Here is an 11,824-nt window from a genome sequence, read left to right as displayed (position 1 = left end):
TTTTTAGAGAGAATTGGTGAGCCAAGGGATTGGGATCCAATCATATAAGATTGCCAAGCAAAATTCAATGAATGCATTGGTTGAGGAAGGGATAAAAATGTTTTGATTCGGAGATCTCAATATCTCCTGAAACCCAATGAATTCCCCATTTCTGATCTACCACTTTTCTCTTTACATTCTGCAATTAAATTCATGCAATCACCCCGATCCCTTTTTAATTTCAGCAATTTAGCTTCTCGCTCTTTAATTCATGCAATTTAAGATTCCGCAATTTCAATTTCTTGCCATTTACGTTTCCCGCCAATTTTACATTCCGCAATTCTCATCTAAATCTTGATTCCGCTCAACTAGAACACACTTCTAATCCGAATTGCTCACTCAACCAATCCTTGTGGGATTCGACCTCACTCTATTGTGAGTTTTTACTTGACGATAACCGGTGCACTTGCCGGAAGGAATTTTTGCCGATCGTGCAATTTCCTAAAATCGTAGCATCAACACCTAATGAAATTGTGGAAAATCTATTAGTAAAAGTTGGAGAGTTTATCTTCCCTGCGGATTTTATGATCTTGGACACTGAAGAAGAAGGAAATAATTCAATCATCCTGGGAAGACCGTTTCTAGCAACTGCAAGAGCTATTATCGATGTGGAAAAGGGGGAGATGATCTTCAGAGTACACAATGAGCAAATGGTCATAAATGTTTTTAAGTCAATGCAACACCCTCCTAAGCAAGAGGATTACCTGAGAGTGGACATGATAGAAAGCTTGGTGGAAGAAATGTTAGACACTAAGCATCATGAGCAAGAAAAGGAAAAAAACCAAGAGAAAATAGAGGAACAAGTAGCTGAAATCTCTATTGACAAGGAGGTGAAACCAAGCAAGAAGGAAGAAGTACAAAAACAAGAACTGAAGCCATTACCCACCCATCTCAAATATGCATTCCTTGGCACGTCAGAAAGTTTTCCAGTAATCATGAATTCATCACTGACAAAAAAGGAAGAAGGAGAACTTCTTGATGTACTCAGAGCTCACAAGGATGTTTAGGATGGACCATTGATGACCTGAAAGGCATCAGCCCTGCAGTGTGTATGCATAAAATCCTCTTGGAGGACAATTCCAAACCAGTGGTTCAACCTCAGAGAAGGCTAAATCCCACAATGAAGGAAGTTGTCCAGAAGGAGGTAATGAAGTTGTGGAATGTAGGGATAATCTATCCTATCTCCGATAGCTCATGGATAAGCCCAGTTCAAGTGGTACCAAAGAAGGGTGGGATGACAGTCATTGTTAATGAGAAAAATGAACTCATTCCCACAAGAACTGTGACAGGATGGAGGATGTGTATTGACTATAGGAGGCTGAATGATGCCACACGCAAAGATCATTTCCCACTTCGCTTCATTGACCAAATGCTTGAAAGATTGGCCGGCCATGCTTACTATTGCTTCCTGGACGGCTATTTTGGGTATAATCAGATAGCGGTAGATCCAAAGGACCAAGAAAAGACTTCATTCACATGTCCATTTGGATTTTTCGCCTATAGAAGGATGCCGTTTGGGCTATGCAATGCCCCAGCCACCTTTCAGAGGTGTATGCTCTCCATTTTTTCAGATATGGTCGAAAAGTTTTTAGAGGTTTTCATTGATGACTTTTCTGTTTTTGGTGACAATTTTAATGCTTGCCTGAAACATCTAACTCTTGTCTTGAAACGATGCCAAGAAACTAATTTGGTTTTGAATTGGGAGAAGTGTCATTTCATGGTACCCGAGGGGATCGTTCTTGGTCACAAAGTTTCAAGAAAAGGGATAGAGGTTGACAAGGCAAAGGTGGAGATCGTAGAGAAGCTTCCTCCACCAACTAATGTGAAATCTGTTAGAAGTTTCTTGGGGCATGCAGGATTTTATAGAAGGTTTATCAAGGATTTTTCTAAAATAGCCAAACCCTTGAGTAATCTGTTAATGATTGATAATCCTTTTGTTTTTGATGAAAACTGCCAGCATGCCTTTAAAACTTTAAAAAACAGACTCACAACAGCACCAATCATCACACCCCCGAATTGGGAACTACCTTTTGAACTCATGTGTGATGCAAGTGATATTGCAATTGGTTCTGTGCTTGGACAAAAGAAGGGAAACTTACATCATGTCATATATTATGCAAGTAAGGTGTTGAATGAGGCTCAAAAAAATTACACCACAATAGAGAAGGAATTATTAGCTGTAGTTTATGCATTTGATAAGTTTAGATCATATTTGATAGGATCCAAAATTGTGGTTTATACTGACCATGCTGCCCTTAAGTATTTAATGTCAAAGCAGGATGCCAAACCAAGACTTATCAGGTGGATATTGCTCCTACAAGAGTTTGACATTGAAGTAAAGGACAGGAAGGGCACTGAAAACCAAGTTGCTAATCATTTGTCGAGACTACCATAAGAAACAAATCAAAAAGCCTCCCAACCCGTGAATGAAAGCTTTCCGGATGAACACCTTTTCCAAATCCAGCAAGCACCTTGGTTTGTTGACATAGCAAACTACAAAGTGGGGAGGAAGATACCTCAAGAGTTTTCTAAGCAACAAGTGAAGAAGTTAATCAATGAAGCAAGGAAATTCTTGTGGGATGAACCCTTCCTGTTCAAGAGATGTTCTGATGGAGTGATTAGAAGGTGTGTCCCTGAGAGTGAAATAAGGGATATATTGTGGCATTGCCATGGTTCAGCTTATGGTGGACACTTTGGTCTAGAAAGAACAGCTGCAAAGATACTGCAGTGTGGCTTCTATTGGCCAACTATCTTCAAAGATACCAGAGAGTTTGTTCACCAATGTAATGAATTCCAGAGAGCAGGAGGATTGACAAGAAGGAATGAGATGCCATAGAATTTCATTTTGGAATTAGAATTATTTGATCTATGGGGCATTGACTTCATGGGACCCTTTCCCCCTTCCTATTTTTTCAGATATATCTTGGTAGCAGTGGAGTATGTCTCAAAATGGGTGAAAGCCATAGCTACAACTACATGTGATGCACAAATTATCCTTCAATTCCTCAAGAAGCATATTTTCACTAGATATGGAGTACACAAAGGTCTTATTAGTGATGGTGGTGGTCATTTTTGTAACAAACAAATGGAGAAACTACTTCATAAATATGGAGTTATTCATAAAGTAGCCACACCATACCACCCTCAGACTAATGGGCAAGCTGAACTAGCAAACAGAGAATTGAAGAAGATCCTAGAATAGACAGTAGGAAGCACAAGAAAGGATTGGGCTAGGAAGTTGGAAGATGCACTCTGGGCATATAGGACAGCTTTCAAAACTCCCATTGGGAAGTCCCCCTTTCAGCTATTATATGGCAAATCTTGTCACCTCCCTGTAGAGCTTGAACACAAAGCCTTTTGGGCTACTAAACTCCTAAACCTTGACTCTGAAGCAAGAGGGGAGAAAAGGTTGTTGCAGCTAAATGAGCTGGATGAATTTAGGTTAGAAGCCTATGAAAATGCCAAGATATACAAGGAAAAAGCCAAAAGGTGGCATGACAGGAAGATCTTGAAGAAAAATTCAAACCTGGGCAACAAGTACTCTTGTACAACTCACGACTCAAGCTGTTCCCTGGCAAGCTTAAATCTAAGTGGACTGGTCCATATCTGGTAACTAAGGTTTTTCCTTATGGGAGTATTGAATTGCTAGACGAAGCAACAAAAAGTCGATTCACAGCAAATGGTCACAGAGCAAAACTGTACCTAGGAGGACAATGGGACAAGGAAAAAGAGGTTCAGAGCCTACAGCCTTCTTGAAGCAAAAATGAAGGATGTCAAGCTAGTGACAATAAAGAAGCGCTTGTTGGGAGGCAACCCAACCTGAGGTAGTTTTCTTTTCATAGCTTTTTCAATAAAAATGTTGAATAATTGGTATGCATTGCAAGGAGCTAAGTTTGGTGTTGCACACCAAAACAATTTAAGGGAGAATGAAGGATTCTAAGTTTGGTGTTCCACCAAAATCTCATTTAAAAGAACATTCTCACTTCCTGCATAAGCTTATACAGAATGCTAGCTCCAAGCAACTAGACAATTCATTCAACCATCTGGTTAATTTTTTTTTTTTAGTTTTTAGTTCCATCACTTTTAGCAAGAACAAGATTTCACATATGGTTAAGTTGATGCATGAAAAATAGTGGCAAAGAACTAAGTTTGGTGTTCACACACCAAAGCAAGTTCAAAAAGCCATAATCATTTTTAGACTAACCAATTGCACAAAGGCTTGAGAAGCAAGCAACCTTTGAGAACTATGCAGGACATTAGTCAACCATTGAAGATATTGTGCATCTTAACTCAAAAAGAACACAACGGAAGGAAGAACCAAAGGGTTGCAACTTCAAAGGCAGAAAGAAGAATCAAAGGGTTGCAACTTCAAAGGTTGTGTCTAAACTTAATCCTTGCTGTTGTAAATTGTTTTGAATCTGGGAACCCTTATATATCTTGCTAAAGTGTTTACCTAGTTGCAAGTGGAATTATTTGTTAAGTATGCTGACCTGCATAATGCTTGTCATCCATCACTTAGCTTTAAATTTTGTTTTGTTTCCCATATGCTTAAATAAAAGAGAAATGTTTGAATTAGAGAGTAAATATCTAATGTTGCATAAGATAGAATGGAAGTTAATGGTGGTATATGTGTCTGATTAAATGCATAACTCATGAAATAATTGCTGCATAATGTCATTTTCATTGAAGTGTGAGCTAGCTTGCTGTCATAAAGGTTCCTATCAGTAAAGAAAAGACCCTTGAGAACAAAATAAAACAGAAAGAAAAGGAAGTGGAAAAAGCCAATGTGGTAAGAAAAACAAAGAATAAAGGCTGGACACCAATAGCTTGGACCCTAGGACACATGCCTGTGGTGTTCTTGTACTAGGATATGCTTGGATAAGTAAATTCTAAGGGGTATTTTAAAACATGGCCACTTAGATCAACTGATTTGGGATGGCCAATTGAAAGTCCACAATAAAGAGCAACCTAGCTACAGAACATTTAGTTATCCAAAGAGATGATGGGCATCAATGATCCTAGGAGAAAATAGTGAGCCATGTGTCTGTGGTGGAAAGATGTTGAGTAAAAATAAAGCCAAAAGCTACAGCAACATTTGACACAAAGCCTTCAAAGAAGAATAAGCTTGTTAAGTAAAAAAGGAAAAGAAAAGTTAGCAAGGGAGCAAGTAAAAAGTAGACCTTATAACAGCAAGCTTAGTAAGCCTTCGAGGAAAAGTGTATATTATGTAACAGCAAACAATAACTGAGTTATCATTGTCTACATAAAAACTCCATGAATCAAGTTCTACTATATGCCTAATAAGGATATGTTTGCTTTTCTTGTTCATTTCATTTTCTCTTAGTGTTGATGCTTGCTTGGGGACAAGCAAGATTTAAGTTTGGTGTTGTGATGACAAGTCATCATATACCCATTTTTCAAGCTAATTTCACTTGTTTCACTAGTCTTTATGCACTTTCTTGCATCCTAAGTAAGTAATTTGGAATGAAAATGCATGACTTCTTTAAATCAAACAACCACCATTCAATTGATGCTAAATCATGATGTTTGAGCTAAAATTAATTGATTTTTAATGATTTATAAACCTTATGAGTTTAGAGATACTTTGATTGGTTGCTTTGATTTCTTGTAGGTGAAGAAAAGAAGAAAAGAAGAAAAACGTGGCTTAAGAAGTGTGGCCAAGGGAAGAAAATGGTGTGGTGAAAGAAGGAGAAGTGTGGCGCAACATTGAAGGAGGAAGCAACACTACTCTCCACAAGAGCACACTATCCTCCAAGAGAGCAGCATAATGAACCAAGCCTCCAAAACATCACTGCCCTGCCCTCCATAAGAGCGGAGCACAATTCTATGCCAAGGACCAAAGGAAGAAAAAATTCTGCCCTGCCCTCCTCAAGAGCAATATCGGGCTCCATGCAAGAAAAATTCAAAGGAAATTGCTCTCCTAGTGCTACCCATGGGTTTCGAACCCAAGACAAGAGGGGAAGGAAGTAGCGATCAAAAACAAGGAAAACAAGCCAAAATTGGCTTGTTTTTAATCTCCAAGAATCGAACACAGCACCTTGGGGAAGCAAGGAACTAGGCGCTACTTTGGTGCCAAGAAAGCCAAGGAGAAAGGGGCAGCGTATGCCCCCACCAAGTTTCGAACCAAGGACCCTTGGTTGCCTTGCTGCGCCGCCCACAAGAAGAGCAGAGCAGTGTTCCTTAGCATGGCACGGGCAGCACATTGACGCACGGCTAGGAGTTTGGGCGCGCACACAAATTGGCACGGCCAGCAGCAAGCACGCACGCTCACTGCCCTGCTCTTCGCAAGGGCAGGGCAGCATCCTGATGCTACACACTCAGCACGCACGCACGAGGCCTCATGCTAGATTTCCCTGCTCTGCTCTCCACAAGAGCAGAGCAACCTCATGGAGCCAAATTCTTCATGGGCTGAAAATTGGATTAAAAATTCAATTTAATTCATTTCTTCACCAAATCAAAAGCCCATTCAAATTCCAAAATCCAAGAATAGAAAGTGTATAAATAGGAGATAGTTTGATATAATTAGGACCTTCTTTTTGACTTTTGAACTTTTACATTTGGAGACTTCATTTTGAATTTTATTTTGAGAGTTTGGAAGTGAGATCTTGGAGAATTGGGAAGGAGAATTGATCTCTCTTCTTCCTTGTTCTTGCTTGAGCACTTTTTACTTTTCTTGTTTTGAATCTTGGGTAGAGAATTGAAGAAATTCTATTTCAATCTCACCTTGAGATCTCTTGTTTACTTTTTCTGCATAATTGAAATTCACATACTGCTTCATCTTCTCTTTAATTCTGCAATTCACTTCTCTTCTTTACGCTGCAACTGTTCTTGTTGGATCAAGGAAGGGTTTGAGATCTAGACTTGTTATCTAGTCTCTTCTACTCCTGAGATCTTGAACCCAATTTTTACTTGCTGCAACTTAAGCACTTGTTTTGCTGCAAATTAAGCACCAGTATTTCTCTGTTTACTCTTCAAGGCATTTTTACTTTTCTGTCAAGATCTAGTTCCATTGAATCAATCCTCTACTCTTCTACTTGTTGCAATTTAATTTTCCTTGATTAATTTCTGCAATCCCACATCCCTGATGCATTTAAGATTCAAGCAATTTAGATTTCTTGCATTTTAAGTTTCTGCAATTTATATTACTTGCACCTTAAGATTTAGCTCTTTTACTTTCTTGCTCTTTAATTTACTGCAATTTTCCCTTCCCCCTTTACATTTCAAGCAATTTAGCTTCTGTCAATCATAAATCACTCAACCAATACTTAATTCGCTTGACTAAATCAACCACTAAACTAAAATTGCTCAATCCTTCAATCCCTATGGGATCGACCTCACCACTTATATTTTTATGCAATGTATCATGCACACCCTCTTATGTTTGGAATTACAATGTCTCTGTTTCTCTGTGTCTACATTGTTATTTTTTATTTTGCTTGCTTTAAACACATGTACTACTAACATTTCATTGTGTAAGACACTCATGATCCGTGTTAGCCCCATCACCACTGTTCTAATTGTTGCTTGAGGATGAGCAAGTATTTTGAAGTTGGTAGGGGAAAGGGAAGAATGGAAGGAAAATGACAACAATAGGGAAGATGAATTACAAGATTGTAAATTTCCTTTTCCTCTCATTTATTTCCAGCACCTTAAATTGCATGTTTGTCTTTATCTTCTCTGTTTACATGTGTGTATGAATAAGCATAGCCTGAATTTTGATTTGTAACATATTGCTGTGACATTATGACTACCAACTTGAATTCTGTGAGTTCAAAAGCAATAAATTATCATGATCATAAACAAACAAGGAATTAAAGAAGAACTTAGCATGTACATACAAGTATTGAAAGGCTAGTGTGAGTAATTGTCGCTCAATTGCATTAGATTTTATTTAATTGAAGTTTTCATCTAGTACATTTTGTGAAATCTTTTGAAATCATGAAAACCTTGAAGAAGCAATTGTATATTAAGAAAAGCAAAAGGGAAAGAATGAGAAAGCTGAAGGCTCTGAGTACCAATGACAATATCCTTGTTAAGTACTTGTGGTGTTTATGAATCTGGCAAAAAGCTTGAAAACAAAACACTTAGAGTCAAGGCTAGGCTCAAGTGCAAATGCACTCCCTCAAAGCTCAAGGCTTTGAGCGTCAATGATTAGAGAGTCAAGAAAAGAAAGAATGAGCTTAATGAAGTCCTTTAATTCAAATGCTTGTGGTGCTCATGTATCAAGTGATAATACTTGAAAACAAAGTATTTAGAGTCGTAGCTTTGTTATCAACTCATGGGGTAAAATACCCAAAAGGAGAAGCTAATAAGAAAATCAAAAGCTTGTTTCAAGGAAGAAACATAAGGAGAAGATTTCATAAAATGAGCTAGATAGGAGCATCAATCATTTACACTTCTTTTGTGATTGTAGCATGCAAAGAAAACTAGCAAACCATGAACATTGAGTTGCAATTCTTCTTACCTTGGGTTGTCAATCTTTATTGCATGATTCTTTTCTTGCTTGGGGACAAGCAAGGTTTAAGTTTGGTGTTGTGATGACAAGTCATCTTAGGCTAGTTTCACAAGCCTATTTCATTAGTTTTCACTTGGTTTTCATGCATTTATAGGCAATAAGTAAGTGTTTGGGTGAGAATTTCATGATTGTCTTGATTCAATCAAACATTGGTAATTCTATGCATTTTCATTAAATTTCTTGCAAGATTTAGTTGATAATATGAATTATGCAAGATTTGATGATTATGCCAAGGCTTTGATGTATTTGTTTATTTGATGATAGGTGAAAGGATGAAGGAGAAGGAGCAATAAAAGCACTAAAAGAAGAATCATACTCCCAAGGTGGCAAAAGAGTAGGAAACAAACTCAAAGAGCCTTTTGAGTTAAGCAAAGAGGATTTGCAATCCTGACCTCTTCAAACTCCAACAAGAATAACGCGAACTACAAAACTCCAAATGAGGTGATTTTAGTGGCATTGAAAAGTAGACATCTAGAGCTTTCCAAGCATATATGGCACTGCATAGTGAACACTAAATCTGAGGGAGAAAATATGCCCTAAAATTGCATATATGAACATGGTATCAACCTGCAGTAAGGACAGCTGATCTCTTCACCTTCCAAGGAGGATAACCTGCGCTGTAGAGCTTGGAATGACGCGATCTTAATTGCATTGAAAAGTAGACATCTAGAGCTTTCCAACCATATATAATAGTATGGGGTGAACCTCAGGGATGGGCCTCAGAAGCTGGCGCTAAGTTTGGCCTCCAAACTGCCAGCGCTCAAAGAGCATTTTCGGCCTCCAAAACAGCATGACCATGCCTTCTTCAAAGGACCATAACTTAAGCTACAGATGTCCCACTGATGCGCTTTCAGTTGCATTCAAAAGCTGACATTCAAGGCTTTCCAACGATATATAGCAATCCATATTTAGCATAAAATTGAAGTACAAATGAAAGGCCTCTTTAAGGCCCAAAAACCAATCACAAAATGAAGCCAGCAAGGTTTGAAGAGGAGAACCAAGCAAGGCCAGCGCTCAAATACTCCAGCGCTCAAAAGTGAGCGCTACGCTCACTAAGTCACCTTTATCGTGACTTTCACACAAGGGAAGCAAGAAGTAGCGCTACATTAAAACAAGTAACCGAGCGCTATGAAGGAAGGCTTGGTTCGAAGCGTGGGCCAAGGCAATTGAGCGCTATGTTGCTTTAGTTAACCGAGCGCTCCCCTCGAAGGTTCCCACACACCAAACTAACTTGAACCAAGCAATCTTGATCCATGCCTCCAAACCACTTAAACCAAGCCATCCGGATCAACTCTTCTTCAAACCCAAAGCAAGCAAAGCCCATGGACATGACTCAAAGGCACAAGAAACAATTAGATTAGGAATTTCATTTTAATTGTAATTTGTTTTCAATTTCATTTTTTATTTTTGTAAAAATCCTAAAAAATGGCATTAGTTTCATTTTAGAAAAAAGGTTGGCTCTGCTAGAGAGCATTAGGAGTAGGGTAGAAGTCTCTGGTAGAGAGCTTAGCTTTCTTTTCCTCTTCTGTAATTTTACATTTCTGTTACAATTGAATTCAAGTTGGCTTATGCAAATTTTCAATTTTTGAAATTCTCTGCTACACTTTTCTTTCTTACAAATTTACTTTCTGCAAGTTTACATTTGAAATTGTTGAGATCCAAATTTACTTGTCCTGCAAATCTGTAATTCTATTCTTTTGTAATTCAACTTTTCCATTGAGCTTGATATACTCTTCCTGCAAATCTGAGCAATTCTATTATGCAATTTCACATTCACATTGAGCTTGATTTACTTTCCTGCACCTTTACATTTTATGCAATTGTCCTGATTGATTGATCTATTGCCTCCTTTACTTTCGAGCACCCAACCCCTCTTACATTTGATACAATTTACATTTCTTATCATTTAAGATTCTGTCAATTTACATTTCTTGCTCTTTAAGATTCTGCTCATTTACTTTCTACAACTTTAAATTCACTGCTATTTACATTATGTTGCTTCAATTTCACTTCAATTCACCAATGTTAGCTTGACAAGACTAATCACTCACTAAAGTTGCTTGATCCATCAATCCTTGTGGGATCAACCTCACTCTAAGTGAGTTTTACTACTTGATGTGACCCGGTACACTTGTCGATGAGTTTTGTGTTGGAATCTAATTTCCAACCCATCACGTATTTTCCATACTTTGTGCATTTATCATTAATTGAGCCAATAACCATCATACTACTAATTTTTGAACCGGTTCCCTAACCCCTAATTTCATTAACCAATTAACTTTTCTTTTCACTTTCAAACTGACCCTCTCACCATTCTTTTGGTATGACGCTTATTAGGCTTAGTGAACAGGCATTGTGCAAATATGGCTTGGATTTTTGGTTTGTGGCTTTGTTTGATTTCTGAATCATATTTCTCGCATTCTAAGAATTCCGATTTCTTAACTCACTTCATGATTATAGGTCTATCCTCTTGTTTTCTGAATGTGTCATTCCTTGCTTTCTTTCCTCTACGTGTTTAAGTGTTTATATCCTGTTATTTCTATTTTTTAGGATGGCTGATAAAGGGAAAGCCAAGGTTACCTCTAGCAAGAGGAAGACACTTCAAGTGCCTACTCTTTCTCCTTATGCCCACTATGCCAAAAACCCACTAAATGAAGTGGATGAGGCGAACCAACAGCTTCAGCCCACTGACACAGCCAAGTTTCCTAACTTGTACTGTGAGCTACGCTTCCCAACCTATCGGAAGAAAAATCTGAACATTGAGAAGAAATTGGTCCTTCCCAATGACCTGAGGCACTCCATGATGGCCCGCATTGAGGGACAAGGCCTGGGCTTTGTTGATAGAGAATTGGGAAGGATAAACACATCATGGGTCAAAAAATTCTACTATAACTTCTTCATAGCGAATCTTGATTCAGTTTATCTATGAAGCAGTCAGATTCTAGTTAGTGAGGCTACCATTGAGGATGTATTGCATTGCCTACCTAAGAATGGTGCCACAGATGCTTATGAGCATGCAGAAGTGATAATGCAGTGTATGACCTGTGATTATGATGCCTTGAGGGAGGTAATTACCACACCGGAAGCCCCTTGGGTGATGGATTTAGACAACAAGAAGCCCAAGGGGATGCTATTTTCTTATCTGTCTAGGGAGGCTAGGACTTGGTGTAACAACCTTGGTTTTCAAATACACAAGATCTTTTCTAAAAGTACGGATTTCTCCAGAAGATCAGTAAGGAGAGAACCTTT

This window comes from Arachis duranensis, chromosome 9 (assembly GCF_000817695.3).
Source record: "Arachis duranensis cultivar V14167 chromosome 9, aradu.V14167.gnm2.J7QH, whole genome shotgun sequence".
NCBI lineage: Eukaryota > Viridiplantae > Streptophyta > Magnoliopsida > Fabales > Fabaceae > Arachis > Arachis duranensis.
Note: the sequence above shows the minus strand (reverse complement) of the source record.